Consider the following 18,132-nt stretch of genomic DNA (forward strand, 5'->3'; position numbering starts at 1 on the left):
TTTTCGAATAGGTTACCTCCCATTGTCTAATACTAACTACCTTTTGTTGGAAGTGCAGGCTCGTCTGTTATCGATTACATTTTTGTTAGTAGGAACCTCGTTGGCTGCATGGGAGATGGTAATGTTATCTCTAGTCCTCACAGAGAAAACAACCCTCTTTCCGTCACCCTGCTTTGTCCAAAGCCTTGGCCGCAGGCTATTGCTGGGGAGGGGTTGGTCGCTCTCAACGTTTACCAAGCAGTGGTGAGCCTAGGCTGGTTTGAAAGTCCACCAACATGCATGAAGTTCTGCGCAAGCTCTGCGTGGAACAATTACGTTAGCTTTACGATTTCTTGTGCCTAACTTATGATTCTGCCAGCAGGACCCATGTCATAGACCTTTTAGCGTCCACTATTAAGAGTTCCGTGATGAAGCTGAGCACCTCCATCTAATTTCTTTGCCCACTCCTGGTTAGATATGACCTGTATGGAGGCCAATCGTTGTCTATAGCGGATTTTGAAAGCGACCCTACGGGACCCTGCCGAGATTATGTAGGCCTATCAGTTAGCCATCTGCAGAAGGAAGGTGGAGCTCACGGAGAAGGTTTGGGACACTTTGGCCACTGCCTGTAGAACCGGCAACACTGGCCTATTCTGGCATACGGTCAATCACAACCAGTTCATCAAAACTGACACCAACATAAGTAACATAAGTGCCGACTACTGAGTTGGACACTTTAAGCAAGTTTATCCCACTAGTACCGAATCTGTCCTCCTATGCCTTCCTATCCACTCAATATTGAATTTACAGTGGAGGAAGTGGCTCAGGCCATCCGTAATAGCCCGACGCATAAATCCCGAAGCCTTATGGTGTGCCCATGGACTTATATAAATTGGAGGTGGACCTTTGGGCTCCCATTTTAACAAACTATGCTAACCTAGCTAGTCAGGTACGTTTGCCCAAGTCATGGCGCTTCTCCATCATAGTCCCTATTCTTTGAATAAGAGAATTGGGCCCTCTCTAGATGTTACAGGCCCACATCCCTTTTGGGTTCTACTGTTAAGATTAACCTTGACAGAATTTTGGCTTGGGCTTCGGACAGTAACACCATTTCTTTTTTTTGACAACAAACTTTATTGGCATTTTTAAGGACACCGGGGAATTTGTCCCCATACATGGTACCAAGATGAAGAAAAGAACAGTGAGAGGTGGCATCCTTGTTTAGCCCCCCCCCAGTCTACAGAACATCAGACCCCCAAACCCTCCCCCCCCACCCGCACATCACACCAACCCACAGTCCAACACAGATATGCAATATTTCCTATCCGCATTAGCTCCATATTCCGACTACTCATCCACAATGCATAGGGCCCGGGGCCCCGAAGGGGAACCCACCGGGGCTCTGATTAGCCTCTCTATTGGGTCCAAGGGCACTGCATCCCCCCGCACAGACAACACGATACCCCGATATCGCGCCCATCTCTTCCAGACTTTACCATGCTTATTCGGACAACCCCTTGCCAAGAATACCGCCTCTTCCGCAGACATGCAGCGATCTAGTGCTTTCTTCCAGGCCTGAACCGGGGGCGGGGCAGAAGACTTCCAATGCTGGGCAATATCTCGCTTGGCCAGCGTCAAATCCAAAAACAGAAGGTGCCGCTTATAGATGTTGCCCCCTATCTCCTCGGTACAATGCAACAGTGTTAAGCGGGGATCGCGGGGAAGCTCCCAACCCAGCACCCCCCCCAGGCAGGATAGAACCGCCGTCCAGAACGGGCGCAGCCGCCCACAGTCCCACACCGTATGCAAGAATGTACCGTCCCCGTCACCGCAACGGAGACACGTGGGGGACCCAATTAAGTGCATGCGTCAAAGGCGGTGCCGGGTGTAATATGCCCTGTGCAGGTATTTGAATTGTATAAACCGGTATTTGGTGGCCACCGCAGCATATCGCGGACCCGCTATAGCGTCTGCCCAGTCATCCTCTGTGAGCGCAGGAATATCGCGCTGCCACGCCTCCTTGGTATTATCTAGGGTAGTGTTCATGAAGGTTGTCAGAGTCTGATAAATCTGGCGAATTTTGTGATCCCCGAGGTCTCCCATCAACAGTCTACCCTCTAGCGGGTGGAACTCCGGCAGAGTGTCTAGGTGCTGGATACTAGGTGTGAGGGCATGCCGCAACTGGAGATATTTGTGAAACTGGGATTTATGCAGCTCAAAATCGGCCTGCAGCATCTGAAACGACTTAAGCGACACTCCCTTCATTACATCCCCCAACGAGGAGATCCCTATCATGTCCCAATAGCGAAAGCCCTCCAGACTTGCCGTCTCCTTGAGCAGGGTACCCTGCCACAACGGGGTGGCCCGCGTAAGCCTGCCGCGCCAGCCAATAGAGATGACCGATTGCCGCCAGATCCGGATCACCGTAGCACACGCAGGGGGCAACCGGTCCAGCGAGGAACGGCTATAAAGAAAATGCAGCAGAGGCTTCTCCGCCAATGCGGTCCGGTCCAATGCGTAGGCTGGATCCGCGGGGGAGGCATACCACCAGTCATTTATGACTAGGAGATGCGCGGCCCTGTAGTATGCCTGCAGTAACACCATTTCTGACGTCCAGTTAGACATGGGCTGGGGACCCAGGAGCAATGTCTTAATCTTTATTTTCTTATTAAGAAATATACAGGGGCCAAAGATGGTTCTCTCTATCTTGCTTTCATGGACCTGATTTTCGCCTTTAATAGCATAGTCAGGTAAATCTTTGGGAAGTTCTTGTATCCCTAGGGCTTGACCCTGGCGACCTTTCTACGCACACTTCACTATCTTTAACAACAATGAAAAGACTAAAACTGATTCAGAACTTTGCTGCCAGACTACTCTTAAGTATAAAGCCACAACCCCACCTTTCCCCTGCCTTGAAGGCCCTACATTGGTTACTGGTTACCAGAAGATGCACATTCAAGCTGCTTAGTATCACCCACAAAGCGATACATGGTACAGGGCCGCTCTTTATCGGGAATAAAATTACCAAATACATTCAGCAAAGGAATCTCTGCTCTGGATTGGCACCTCGCCACAAAATCCCACCATAAAGAAAAAACATAGGTGGCACACCCTTCTCTGTTCATGCAACTAACCTATGGAACTCTTTACCCCCAAACATAAGATCCACAGATTCCTACCTTATCACCCTATACTTCTCTTAATGTATCCTGTAACTCCACTTTATGACTGTTAATATATATACGATTATTGTGGATTATTTACTATTATCCCCAAATAAAACCCTTTCTAGACTCTTCCCTCCTCTACCCCTCCTTGTATCATCTCAAACCTCTTTTACTATTCAGATCTCCCAAACATGCCTTTCTTAACCCTTCCCTCTGACTTTTCACCATCCCAAACCTCTTCCCACTGCAGTGATCTGCAAGTAAACACTTTATAGACCCTTTCCTCTTCTATCCCTCCACTAACCTTTTCAATTCAACTAACAGACTCGCATGTCTACAGCTCAAATTAGTTTCATATTTTCCCTAGATTAATTCACCACTAATCCTGTTTGGGTTCCGGAGTACTGTGCTACTCACCGAAAAGCGCTTTGATGCCTCATCAGGGGTACCGAGGGCTATATAAATGCAAACTCTTCCCTCTTGTATCGCTCCACTATCCTTTTTCAATCCAAATAACAGATCCACATGTCCACTGCTCAAATTAATTTCATATTTCCCTATACTAATTCACCACTAATCCTTTTTGGGTTCCGGAGTAGTGTGCTACTTGCCGAAAAGCGCTTCAACGCCTTGTCAGGGGTAGTCAGCCCTATATACATGCAATTACAATTACTATGACCCGAGTGCATGCATTAGATTTGGGCAGAATGGTAAATGCACAGAGAGTTTCGGTGTGGGACGTGGCGTTCGACAGGGCTGCATCCTTGCCGCAATCCTGATTCTTTTCTATGTTAACAGCCTCTAGGTGGCTCTGAGGCCAGGGACGGGGACCCGCCGACCATGAAGGGAAGGCGTGGCTCAGATCTCCTGTATGCAGATCATGCCAACTTAATGTCCTGACCACTGAACGGCCTGCTGGCTTTAATTAATTCTTTTGTTGATTTTATGAAGAGTTTGGGATTACACACAAACCTTGCCAAAACGGTCGTAATGCCCTGTGGGCGAACAAATGTAAAATTGCGTTGTTTTGCATTATAGGGTACCAACCTGGGACGAACTTGTGAATCCCCCTATTTGGGGGGTCACTTTTGACTCACGAGGGTCTTGGGCTCCCTTTCTAAAACCGAGATGCCTGAAGTTTTGAAATTCAGCCGGGTTTCTTTTTAGTTTGGCGTCAAAGATAGGAAGTAAGCCAGTGGCGGCTATTGTTGAGATCTATATCAAGATGTGTGTGCCGATTCTCATTTATTGTTCTTAATTGAGAGGGTATGAAGCCACAAAGAAAAACAGGCTGAGGAAAACAGGATCTGCAGACGTATGCTTGGAGTGCCGTTAGGGTCTCCTAACTCTGCTAATCATTAGGAACTGGGCCTCCCGTAAGCAGTGGACACTATTAAACTGGCCGCAAATGCTACGGTGTTCCATTAGATGCAACCAGGAGGCCTCACTGAACAGGGCTATTATCTTGGACTGTGTTACAAGGCATATTGTAATTTGCCATGTACATAAAGGGACTTGGAGCCCACCTGGTGCTTACTGCTGGTTGGTTTTCCTTGTTACTCTCATTTGGCTGCTTTTTAGTCGTGTCCCATCTTCTCAACCTTGAGTTTGTCCCTCTCATGGGGTATTACCTTTTTACCATGTGTGCTGTTTGCCTGGTGTCTGTATTAGGGAGCTACTTTTTTAGGTCGAGCCTAGAGCAGCGCATGCGCTGCTTGCTCAACTTTTAGTAGGGGGTAAAAAAAGTGCTACCCACAAGCTTTCCATGGCCTAAAGCTTGCGTGCATATGCGTGTGAACGCGCGCAGCCCCCATCTGCCTTTCTTATCTCATTAAGCCTTCAAGCCGTCATGGCTCATTAAGTGCTTTTGCGTGCAGCGCGCGCGCACTCAACTCCCTCCGCCCCTCTCTCCCGCTGCAGCCCCCATCTATGCATTCCGCGCAGCCAAAGCTTGTGCTATTATCGCTGCACCCGCGCTTCACTTTTAACATTAAAAGTGAAGCGCGGGTGCAGCGATTATGACAAAAGTGAAGAAATAGATATTTATTTCTATTTCTTTACTTTTGCTATAATCGCAGCACCCGCGCTTTACTTTTAACATTAAAAGTGAAGCACGGGTGCAGCGATTATAGCAAAAGTAAAAAAATAGAAAAAAACATCTATTTCTTCACTTTTGTTATAATCGCTGCAACCGCGCTTCAATTTTAATGTTAAAAGTGAAGCGCGAGTGCCGCGATTATAGCAAAAGTAAAGAAATAGATGGTTTTTTCTATTTCTTTACATTTGCTATATTCGCGGCACCCGTGATTTTCGTGCCGCGATTATAGCAAAAGTAAACATACTTATAAGGTCCCAAAAGCGAGACCTATTGGCTATGCCAATGCTTGTTTCTTTTTGTGTAAGCACTCACAGATAGTACAATTGTTTTCGAGTCACCTCCCTCATGTATATCTCTTCTCTGCTTGTGCTGCTGCCAGTCCTCTTGTGTTTAAACCCACCCCCTCCCTGTGCGCCTGTCCGCGTGCATCTTTGTGTTGCATCTGTTCCTCTGTGTTGCTTTTATGTCTTTTTGTCCTCCTCATGTTGCTTCTTTTACCCCTCAACCTCTCCAGGGTTGCTTCCGACTGCCCTGTTGCTTCCGATCCAAACCGTCTGCTTTAAGAAAGTAAATAAAAAAATGCTTTTGCTCGTTTTGTTCATTAGTTACCCAAAATGACTCGGATCAATCAGTAACTAACAATACAAAAAAAAGTACACTTCTTTTTGTAGGTGCATGCGCCTATATAATGACACATGTGGCAATGTAAAGTTTTTTTTACTTTAACCATGCTGCCAGATTCATGGATGCTGTTCAGTGTGGCTAAAAAGCATTGGTAAAGCCAATTGGTCACAATGGCGAGACATGTTGGCTTGGCCGATACTTGTTTATATGGATATCCTGAAATTTTGACATATGTTCCGTTGTCCTGAACCTCTGATAGACACCTCTGGTTGCCTTTACTATGTAGAGAGAACTTTGAAGGCATGCTTTTTCACTCTAGCTGAACTACGCATATGCAGGATATTGGACTGGTAAGTGGATCCAGTAATGGTAAGATGTTAGGCTGGGTTGGTCATGCAATAGTGAGAGCGCATGTGCAGATCTTATTCTGGGGGCGATCGCTTACTAATGAGATCACTGGTGTGATCAACCTTGTGAGATACTATGTTGGGGAGATGGTGGTGGGTGTGTAAATCTTCATTTGTTAATAGGAGCCCGTAATATTGGAGTCTATCACAGTTTTTATAACTTTGAGAGAATTGAGATAGGGGAAGCCAAGCTAATTTGCCTGTGGTAATACAGCTTAGTGGCAAAGGGAGTGAAGCTGGGATTAGAACCCGGGTCTCCTGGATTCCAAAGCCTACCAATAGAGTGCATATCAAGCCCTGATCCAATAAGACACATGGTTTTTGTGCTACATAAAAGTCTGGCGTGAGCTCCAAAAATCACAACGTTTCTCCTTGCCGCTGGTTTCCGTGAGCTAACTATAATGCACACAGATGCATCCTTATGCTCCCCGAACCCCAAGAACACTCTTATCAGGATGCTAGAGCAGCTCACATTTTCTGAAAGAAGCAGGGTGTAGGCTGATTTCCATCTGGATTTCACGCCTTTCATTAAGGTATTTTATGAGCACGTTCTGTCTTTTTATCAGCATTACAAAAGATCTTTTTGTTTGTTTCAGGTTTCTATGGAGTAAGGGGCCCTGCCTGACTGCATAGGTGAGATTGCATTTCATGTGCTTATCAGACTTGCCTAAATGTTAGAGCTAAAATTGCCAAGTAAATATTGTGGAATTTCACAGGTCAGAGATCACCAGATGTTTGAATGTTTCCTGCATTTTTAGACATCTCGCTAACATGTTTTGAGGCTCTTCTGTCTTTCCTTTGCTATGCTGGGGGTCTGCATTCCTGGCATTGTACGAAGCTCATGATTAGGAAAAAGGTGTAAATTACCTCTTCTACATGTGGGACAGTCAGAATTTTGTGTCTAAACCATGTTGCACATTTCTGCAGCTTTCAGTGATTTTCTGTATTTCTGAATGGACATTTTAGAATTTAGTTGTCATTTCTTTGCTATTTGCATGTGTCTGCTCAAGTTCGAAATTCCATACAGCTTCGTCACCATTTGTGGTTTGAAGAATCTAGTTCAATGTGTAGATGTTTTCTACTCTCACTCACTCTAAAGAATTCTAATGCCAGTTGACATTCTATGACCCTGACAAACATCTGATACTAATTATTTCATGAAGCTAATGCATTTCAGCTTACCTCAGCCATCCCACGCACCCTATCCCCAACCAACCCAAAAAATACACTTTCCTTACCTAACCATATGACTAGTAATAATCCTTGCCCTTGTCAACACCCTCACCTTAATTGTTGTCTTAACGCATTTTTAATGATAAAAAAAATTCTTTATATGTAAGTCTAAATTTCTTTATGGTGACCTAATTATAATTTGTTTTAATGGACCTAGTTCTAGGACACCCCCGCGCCGCACGGCCACCAGCTGCTGCGTGTGCCTCCCCGCCGTCTGACTCGCTGCCCCGGCTCCGCCGCGTGACCACGCCCCCTGCCATCGAGCGGCGTGGTCTGTGCTCGCTTCTTGCCTGGTGTCACTGTCTCCTCTGTATTTGTGCATAGATTGGTAACTTTGCTGTGTTTCTGTTTTTTTCTCCCCCATTTTGCCTGTGTTGCCTTCATTTTCTGCCGCCCCCGTCTTATCCCTCCCCGCTCCCCGCTTCCCGCCACCACCGCTGACCCCGCCCCTTTTTTCTTCTGTACCCTCCCCGCTCCCTGCTGCTCCGCCCCCCCCCCGCGCACTTCGCCATTTATGGCGACTGTGCGAACGCGCAGCGGTCACGCGCAGCGGGCGCGCCGTTTGAGCGCCGAAGGTGCGCCAAAGGTAAGCCCGTCTGCGCCCGTCCGCGCCTGGAGCGTGCCCAGTGCCAGGACCCCTGGCCTACGAGGACCCCGGCCAACCCGCCTGACGTACACCGCCGCCACCCTCATCGCACTCAACACCGGCCGACTCCCAGGATACCACCAAGCCACCCCGAGACGCACCTACGGACCCTTCAGTTGTCACGCCTGCAAGTTCACCTGCATCCGGACCTGCCCCACACCAGCGCCCGCCAAGCCGAACACCAGCAGCAACCACCTCAAGTGCATCCTGCTCAACACCCGCTCCGTCCACAGACACGCCATCGAACTCTGGAACCTCCTAGACACCACAGCCCCGGACGTTGCCTTCCTCACGGAGACCTGGATGAACGCCTCTTCAGCGCCCGACATCGCCATCGCCATCCCAGAGGGCTACAAGATCACCCGGAGGGACCGCGACAACCAGACTGGAGGAGGCATCGCCATCGTCCACAGGAACACCATCCGTATCACGACCAGCACCAACAACACCCTAACCACCGCCGAACACCTGCATTTCCAGATCCACACCGACCCGAAGACCACCCTCAGAGGCACCCTGATCTACCGACCCCCGGGACCACGCACTCAATTCAGCGAGGACATCGCCGAGCTCATCAGCCCGCACGCCCTCCCCTCCGCGGACTACATCCTCCTGGGGGACCTCAACTTCCACCTGGAGAATAACCACGACCGCAACACCAGCACCCTGCTGGACATCCTCGCCAACCTTGGACTCCAGCAACTGGTGAGCACCCCCACACACCTCGCCGGACACACACTCGACGCCGTCTTCTCATCCAGCAAAGACATCGCCTTCAGCCACGCCACAGAACTCCACTGGACGGACCACAGCTGTATCCACTTCACCTTCGAAAGAACGACGATCCACCACCACCAGCAGCAGGTTGCCCGTAGAAGTTGGAACAAGATCACCGCCGACCAGCTCGCCGCCTCCCTGAGCCAGCACCCTCCTGCCAGCTCAGCGAACCCCAGCCAGGCCGCCGACAACCTCACGAAGTGGATCAGCAACTGCGCAGACGAACTCGCCCCTCTGAGGACCCCGCCCAGCAGACCCGGCAGCAAGAAAGCCCCATGGTTTACCGACGAACTCAAGAGCTCCAAGAAGAACTGCCGAGCCCTCGAGAAAGTCTGGAGAAGGGAACCCACACCGGACAACATGACCACCCTCAAGCTCGCCACCCGGAAGCACCACCAACTGATCCGCGCAGCCAAGAAAACGGCCTTCAAAAACCGACTGGACAACAACGCACACAACTGCAAGGAACTCTTCGACATCGTGAAAGAGCTCTCCAACCCCAACGCCGGAAACAACGACATCACCCCATCGCAAGACCTCTGCAACTCCCTCGCCTCCTACTTCCACAACAAGATCGCGGACATACACAACAGCTTCAGCATCCAACCGACGCACGCCACGACCACAACAACACCGCCCACCACCACCCTCCGAGCCTGGACTCCGATCAGCACCGAAGACACCGTACGCATGATGAACTCCGTCCACTCCGGATCTCCGACCGACCCCTGCCCTCACCACGTCTTCAACAAAGCCGACGCTGTCATCGCACCCCACCTGCGGGACATTATCAACACCTCCTTCGACACCGCCACCTTCCCCGAGAGCTGGAAGCACGCCGAACTCAGCGCTCTACTCAAGAAACCTACAGCAGACCCCACCGAACTCAAGAATTACCGCCCCATCTCGCTACTCCCGTTTCCAGCCAAAGTCATCGAGAAGACCGTGAACAAACAGCTGGCCGCCTTCCTCGAGACGAACAGATCCCTCGACCCCTCACAGTCTGGCTTCCGATCCAACCACAGCACCGAGACCGCACTCATCGCCGCCACCGACGACATCCGAGCCCTGATGGACAACGGAGAAACAGCGGCCCTCATCCTCCTAGACCTCTCCGCGGCTTTCGACACGGGCTGCCACCACACCCTAGTGCAGCGCCTCAGCAACGTCGGAATCCAGGAGAAGGCATTGGAATGGATCGTCTCCTTCCTCGACGGAAGAACGCAGAGAGTCCGCCTACCGCCGTACAAGTCAGAGGCCACCTTAGTCATCTGCGGCGTCCCTCAAGGATCCTCGCTGAGCCCTACCCTCTTCAACGTCTACATGAGCCCCCTCGCGGCCATCGCACGCCAACACAACCTCAACATTATCTCCTACGCCGACGACACCCAGCTGATCCTCTCCCTGACCAACGACCCCGCCACCGCCAGAGCCAACCTGCACGAAGGGATGAAAGAGGTAGCCGAGTGGATGACGACCAGCCGCCTGAAGCTGAATTCAGACAAGACGGAGGTCCTCATCCTGGGCTCCTCGCCCTCCGCCTGGGACGACTCCTGGTGGCCCCCCGCCCTGGGCACCGCACCCAAACCGACGAGCCACGCACGCAACCTGGGCTTCATCCTGGACTCCTCCCTCTCCATGACCAGGCAAGTCAACGCCGTATCCTCGTCTTGCTTCAACATCCTGCGCATGCTTCGGAAGATCTTCTGGTGGATTCCCACGGAGACCAGGAAGACCGTCACCCAGGCCCTCGTCACCAGCCGACTGGACTACGGCAACGCCCTCTACGCCGGAACCACCGCCAAGCTCCAGAAGAGACTCCAGCGGATCCAGAACACCTCAGCCAGACTCATCATCGACATCCCACGAAACAGCCACATCTCCGGACACCTGAGAGACCTACACTGGCTCCCCGTCAACAAAAGAATCACCTTCCGGCTCCTCACCCACGCACACAAAGCCCTACACGATCAAGGCCCGAGCTACCTCAACAACCGAATCAACTTCTACGCTCCCAAACGCCACCTCCGATCAGCCAGCCACGCCCTCGCCGCCGTCCCACGCATCCGTAGAGCGACAACAGGAGGAAGGTCCTTCTCCTACCTGGCCGCCAAGACCTGGAACTCACTCCCGGCCGACCTGCGCCTGACCCAAGACCACCTCTCCTTCAGGAAGAAGCTCAAGACCTGGCTGTTCGAGCAGTAACGGCACCCCCACCCCCCCCCTTAGCGCCTTGAGACCCTACGGGTGAGTAGTGCGCTCTATAAATGTCTTTGATTGATTGATTGATTGAATTGTGTTTACAATGTTTTCTTCATTATGGTACTTTAAAAAAAAAAAAATAAGATTCTTTGTGGTGACATAATCCTATCCTCCTGAGGTGTTGCGCTTTGAAAGTGTGTTTTATTTAGCCATTTTTAATTTTGTAAGCAATTTCTACTCTGGTGTTTGTGCTTTTTAGGTTTCACATGAGAACATGCGTGCGCTGTCACTTGCAAACCTCTTGTTAAGATAACCCATGTGCTGTCACTTGTGAGCCTCTTGTAAATAAAAAAACTTTAAAAGAGCCCACTACTTACCATGACATACAATTGGTTGGCTTTAATGTCCCTCTTATTTTCTTTCTTCTCATTGGTCAGCGTCTCCTGCTTTCCTGTTCTCTTCCCTTTGTATGTCGGGTACCATGAAGCATGGACCAAGTACAGATTCCTGCCTATGGCCAGTGTCCTTCAACTGTCTGTGCTCTGGTAGAGGAATATAAAATAAAATATTTTTACTCTAACACTCCATGTGTTTCAGGCCCTCTCTACTCCTCCCTGCGCCTCCCACTCCCTCCTGCAGCATTGTTGCTTGCCCCCGTCCCTCCCACATCCTTTTTGCTTCCTGCCATCTCGTAAGAAAACAAGTGCCACAAGGCTGGCTGTGTTCTCATGTCTTCTCCCCCCTAATTTTTAGCCATGCTGCACAGCAGCTAGCAACAGTGGCAGCGTTATAGCACTTTTTAGACCTTCATTTTCAGCCATTTTGCACATTGGATGTGCTGCTGAGCAGCATGACTAAAAAACATTGATCAGGCCAATAGATCTTATATAAGTGCGACCTTTTGGATTTGCCAATGCTCGTTTTCTTCTGGATAAAGTGCTAAGCGAATTACAAACGTACCATTAAGCTTAGTGATCCAAAATAGGAGTCTCTTTAGTCTTTTAAAGATAAGAGATTTGTTTCAATCCCGGGTTGGTGGTGATACAAGATCTGTTTCATATGCTGGTCCTGCCTCTTGAGACTTTTTAGTCTCCCTTTCATTTCCTTTGTACAAAAAGCTGTTTCTAACCAACAGAGAATAAACAATTGTTTCTTCATACAGAAATACATATATAGAAAATTAGAAACATGTTAAATTGTAGGGAGGGTGCGTGGGTTAAGCCCGAGAAGAATGGCTGCCTAAGAGAGTGGCTGCCTAGGTGGCAATTTTATCACTACCGGAGCCTTCTTGAACTGAAAAATCACTGCTACTCTAACCGCTTCAGTCAGAGAACCTGTTGGAATCTACATCTCTTTGCACCGATGTGACTTTCCACATGCCACGGACGTTTCTTGCAAATATCTTCATTATTCTCAATCAATTATGAGAAGGAATTTTGAACCAAACAAAATAAACCTTAGACAAAATACTTTGTCAAATGAATAAATCAATTCTTTAATTAAATTTTAGTTTAGTTGACATGCCAACCAAACAGTTTGCACTTAGCTTCAATACTTGATCAGATTAGTAGCTAAAACTTCCTTTTAATTTCCATCCAGGTTTCTCGAAAAAGACGCAACATACACCATGTAAGTTATATTTGAAACAAAAGGTTGAATGTTTGACTTTATGATTTGTTTCACATATCACCTAACAGCTTTTCCCCTGGTTTCGTTATTTTTTAGAAATCATCTGTAATGTAGATCGGTCGATCTACTCTCTACTTATCAGAGGTAAAAAATCTAGTGTACTAAGTGCACGTGCACATTTGCTTTAAAGATGGCTCGGGCGTCTATTTATACTGAATCATCTTTTTTGTTTCTAGCCTACAGGTCCTGATGAGAGCCCTAGTATTTATGGGGACTCGAAACGTGTAGACCTTATTGTTGCCACAAGAACTCAAATCTAATCAATTGTGTTAGATATCAGAGAGATATTGTTTAGCTTTTTCTTCTGTGGTTTTTATAAAAAGGTTTTTATGATTCTTTTTGAAAGTATTAGATGAATTAATCTTTCGTATGTTTCTGAATGAATGAATGTGTGAATGAGAATAAATGAGTTTAAGTGAGATGAATGATTGAATGTGGTGGTTCGCTAATTTAGCACAGTATTGTCTCCTAAGTGTTTGTTTGAATTTCCTGACTGATCAAAAAAATTGGAAGGTCAACTAAATAAAAATGTAATTAAAGAATTGATTTATTCATTTGACAAAGTATTTTGTCTAAGGTTTATTTTGTTTGGTTCAAAATTCCTTCTCATAATTGATTGAGAATAATGAAGATATTTGCAGTATTAGCATTCTGTTGTTACTTGTTATGATTGGCTTAGCTTTACTGCCATTAGCCAAAACCCAGTCTTGTTGTTGGTGACGGACGTTTCTTGGCCATTATAAATCTTCTTCCAATAAGGTGCCATGGAACACGCTTGAGCTCCTCCCAGCCAGTACCTGATTGTGCCAACACTAATTTCAGCGCCCTGTATACCCTGGAAAAACGCAATTGATACATCTGACTTAGGGTGTCTGGGTGAGTGCCTAATCCTGCACCATTTTATTCAGGGGCTCTCCCCAGCGCACCGCTCCATATTTGCTCAGTCCACCAGCTTCATGATATGACGTCCAGATCTGTAGCGGACTCGCTGATAACGGCGGCCAGGACTTTTGTTGACTCGCTAACATGCCGGAAAAAAACGATGAATTTTGTGAAGATTAATCAACCAGCCCTCTACATGCTTTTTATTTTTTTTTTATTTCAAAGTATTTTATTGATTTTAATTAGCAGATACATTAGCATTTCTGTCACGGGGTTAGCCAAACTGAGTATGTATTACAGTGATTACAGGTACATGAGTTAGTGTTTAGCCGAACCCCTTTACGTGACTTGCATAGAAAATAGGCAAAGGGTGATAGAAAGAGAGATACAGGAAAGAAAAGGGTGAAAAGAGGGTACGAGAAAGGCTCTGTAGCGATGAATCTAATCGGAGTTATAGTCATCTGGCATCCCGCTAAGTAAACCTGCGGTGGAAATGGCAAACCATCCTGGCGCACCCCCCCCCCCCCCCCCCCATCTCCCCCCTTCCCTGGCTTCTCTTCGGCCTTTGGTGAGAGGATTCCAAGTTCGCTCACTCCCCGCCCCCCCCAATCCCCCCCCGAGGACGAGGGAGCCTGATTGTATTCAAGGGGGTTCGTAAGAGTCTAGGTATGTGTCCAGTGATTCCCACATCCCCCTGGTTGCTGGCTTCCAGGGTGAGTTATGCAGAGCAATGATGTCTGCGCCTCTGAGGTACGTCACTCAGTTAAGCCAGCCTTTGTATGAGGTCTTGGCTGTGTCCTTCCAGTTAGTCAGCACCATTTTCCCCGCATCGGTGAGAAGCAGGACCAGTAGGTCTCGTGTTCTGAACCTAGTCCTGTGGTCATGAATGCGGTGGCGAGGGAGGAGAATTCAACTGTTAGAGTGCAGCCCAGTACCTTATTTATGAACCCAAAGGTTTTGTCCCAGAACGGTTTGAGCGAAGGACAATAGTAGATAAGATGTGCTAGGTCTCCCTTTTCCTTGCTACAGTTCCAGCATGGCTCATCTTCCCTGAGGCCTACTGTAAATAGTCGCGCAGGGGTCCAGAAGGCCGTTTGGAGTAGCCAGAATTTTGTTTGTGCTAGAACCGGGGTGATGTTATTTCGTGAGGGGGAGGGCCATAGTGTAGCAAGTTCTTGCTCATTAAGTGAGATGCTGCCTTGTTGACCAATAGTTAGTGGTCTTGTCATTAAGTTTGGTGGAGTTTTGGTGGAGTAGTAGTTTATAGAGGTGTGATACCTGATGGCCTAGCCTGTTGATATTTGCCAAGTATTGTGAGATTGTTGGCTGGGCATGTGAAAGTTTGGGTTTGGATAGGGCTGTCTTGATTTTCAGTTGTAGAATTCGATGTCTGCTACGTTATGTCTAGTTTTCAATACGGCAAACGTGGTGGGATATCCCCCTTCCTCTAGTTGGGCAGGGTGGGAGATACCTTTCTCTATCCATGTGTCGAGGGATAGGGATTTCCCCTTGTACTTGATATTGCTATTCATTCAAAGTAATTCCCAATTCGAGTCTTTTATGATGTTCTCCATTTTCTTGTCTATTTTTGAAGGGCAACTTTTGTGTTTTTAAAAATGGAGCTGGAGGAGCGAGGGTGTTTATTAGCTGTTATCAGTGCCATTGGGTTTAAATTGTTCAGTATGGCTCTCTCCACTTGCAGCCACACCGCTGTGTAGCCTCGGGGTGGCGAGATCCAGGAGGTCCCTTGTTTTGCTAAGAATGCAGTCTGAAAGGTTCTAAAGTCTGCTAGGTTTACCCCTCCCAATTGTTTCGCTAGTCTTTGTTTTTTTATGCTTATACGTACCTTCCTCCCCCTCCATAAGAATTTGGTAATCATGTTATCCGCTTTACGGTGAAAGTCATCTGTGAGCAGGAGTGGGCGCATACTGATCAGGTAGTTGATCATTGGGGTGATCATCATTTTGATCGTTTCGACTCTTCCCCACCAACTTATAAAATGCGGGGACCAGGCCTCTAATAGTTTTTTTTTTTTTTCTAGCAGGATTTTCTCATTGTGTCCTAGTGTGCTCATGAGGTCGTTGCCAAAGTGTATACCTAGATATTTAATAAATCCTGTTTGCCAGGTCAGGCCTGAGTCCCCTAGGGTGTCTCTAGTACAGTGAATGTTCAGGGGTTTACATTCTGATTTATCCCTATTGAGCTTATATCCTGAGTGGACTGAGTATATCTCTATGGTGTCTATCAGGGCTTCAATTGAGACCTTAGGTTGCTCTGTTACAATTAGAATGTCATCTGCGTATGCGGGCAATTTTATTTCAACGTCCTTGATATTGACCCCTTTTATTTTTGCGTTTGCTTTGATATCGGTGATCAGGTGTTCCAATGCCAGCAGGAAGAGTGAGGGAGACAGTGGGCAGCCCTGTCTAGTCCCCCATTGTAGTGTGAATGGCTCAGAGAGCGCCCCATTGACGACAATGCGTGCTCTTGGCTCCCCATACAGCGCCATCACCATTCGTATATATCCTTCCCCTAAGTTGAAGGATTTCATGTACTGCTCCAGAAAGGACCATGATACTCTAGAGAAGGCCTTCTCGGCATCTAGAGGGATAGCTGCTGCTGCCTCTGTTTTCTTTGCAGTGTGCTCTAGTATGTGACAGAGAAGTCTGGTATTGTCATTGGACATACGGGTTCTCAGGAAACCTACTTGGAAATTTCTTATTAGGATGGGAAGGATGGAATTTAGTCTGGTTGCTAATATTTTTGCATATATTTTGCAGTCCACATTAATTAGGGATATGGGCCTATAGTTCTTGGGTAGCAGATGATCCTTATCCTCCTTAGGAATTACTATTATGTTGGCTTCGGCCATGGACTGTGATTCCAACCCATTCTCCGAACAGTGATTGAACACCTTCTTCATGGTAGGTTTTAGTTGCTCTAGAAAGGACTTGTAAAATGTGGCTGTGTACCCATCCGGGCCTGGTGCTTTGTTATCCTTCATAGCCTTTACCGCCATTTCAATCTCTGCGATGCTAATTTCTTTCCCTAATTTCTGCGCTTCTGCGCTGGTTAACTGTGGGAGGCCAAGTCTACTGAGGTAATCTTTGCACGCCACCAGATCCAAGATCTGGTCAGTTTTATAGAGTTCCTGGTAAACCTCTTGAAAGGTCTTGAGGATATCCTTGTGTCTTGTGTGGGTTTTGTTGTGTGGGTCTGTAATGGATGAGATGGTGAATTGGTTACGCTTATGTTTCAGATAGGAGGCTAGTAATTTCCCCGCTTTATTTGCTTCGCAGAGATTAATGGCTTTATATTTGTTAATCCACAGTCCCGCTCTCTCACTCAGAATCTTATTATATTCGTACTTTTTTCTAGTTGGGTCCGTTAAGAGTTTATCATGAGTGGCCCTGGTAAGTGCTGCTTCTAGGTTTTTGATGTCCTGCTCTAGCTGGGTTGTGAGTTTGCGATTTTGTTTATCTTGCCTTTGATTTAGAGTATTGTGCCCCTGATGGTAGCCTTCAGTGCGTCCCATAGTGTAGTGGTGCTAACCCCCGGTAAATCATTGTGAATAAGGTATTCCCTTATTGCCTCCTCAATCTTTTTTTTCGTTTGCGGAGTCGGCTAGGACATCGGTGTTAAACCGCCACCTCCGGGGGATGTCTTCATTGTGGCATCCACTCAGCTTTAGGCTTATATACAGGAGTGATCTGACAGTAACCTAGGGGCTATGTCTGAGTGTTCTATTAGGTGTGTGTGAGGGCCTGTGATTGATATGTCATCTATCCTGCTGTACGAGCTGTGTGGGTTAGAGTAGAATGTGAAGTCTTTAGTGTCCGGATGCTGGAGCCGCCATGGGTCCTTGAGGTTGAATTTGGCGTATATATTCTTAAGCGTGGTGTGTGCGTTTGTGGGGGTATAGGGGCATGAAGACTATCTATCCAATATATGATCTAGAGGCATATTAAAGTCGCCTGCCACTGTCGTGAGGTCGCTCTGCGGGAGGCTATCGAGCCTGTGCGACACCCCCTCCCAGAAGGTGGGGTCATCTGTGTTTGGGCCGTATATGTTAGCTACGTGTATTAACTCCTCCCCACTTCTCAGGTGTGTTATCAAAAGTATCCCTGCTTTGTCGTGGTACTGTGCTTCTAGAGTTAGGTTGGACCTTTTAGATACAAGTGTGATTACCCCCCGCTTCTTCCCCTCTGCTGGTGAGCACGCTGCCTGTGAGATCCAGTTACTTTTCACTAGCCTGACACCTCCTAGGGATAGTTTGGTTTCTTGTAGCAGGACCACGTCTCCTTTAGTTTTAGGGAGGTAATCTAATATCTTCTTGCGCTTAATAGGGTGGTTTAACCCTTTGACATTGAGGGATACTATCTTTAGGTCAGCAGCCAGATTGATACTGCTGGTGATACTATTGGTGGG

At 47.7% G+C, this 18,132-nt stretch overlaps 1 protein-coding gene across 7 annotated transcripts in view; it reads left to right on the forward strand.

Moving 5' to 3' along the window:
* The window catches only part of TLN2 (talin 2), a 1,262,084-nt gene that overhangs the window by 259,100 nt on the left and 984,852 nt on the right, over positions 1-18,132 (forward strand). For 4 of the 7 annotated variants that reach the window (XM_085643649.1, XM_085643655.1, XM_085643654.1 and 1 more), the window contains exon 3: positions 6,872-6,908. The exons of 2 other annotated variants lie outside the window; for them this stretch is intronic. The gene's annotated coding sequence lies outside the window, so the exon portion shown is untranslated. Of the gene's footprint in view, positions 1-6,871; positions 6,909-12,732; positions 12,763-12,858; positions 12,907-18,132 lie in introns of all 7 variants that reach the window. One more of the 7 variants, XM_085643650.1, reaches the window with a different exon arrangement.

This window comes from Triturus cristatus, chromosome 3_1, assembly GCF_964204655.1.
Source record: "Triturus cristatus chromosome 3_1, aTriCri1.1, whole genome shotgun sequence".
In the NCBI taxonomy this organism is placed as follows: Eukaryota; Metazoa; Chordata; class Amphibia; order Caudata; family Salamandridae; genus Triturus; species Triturus cristatus.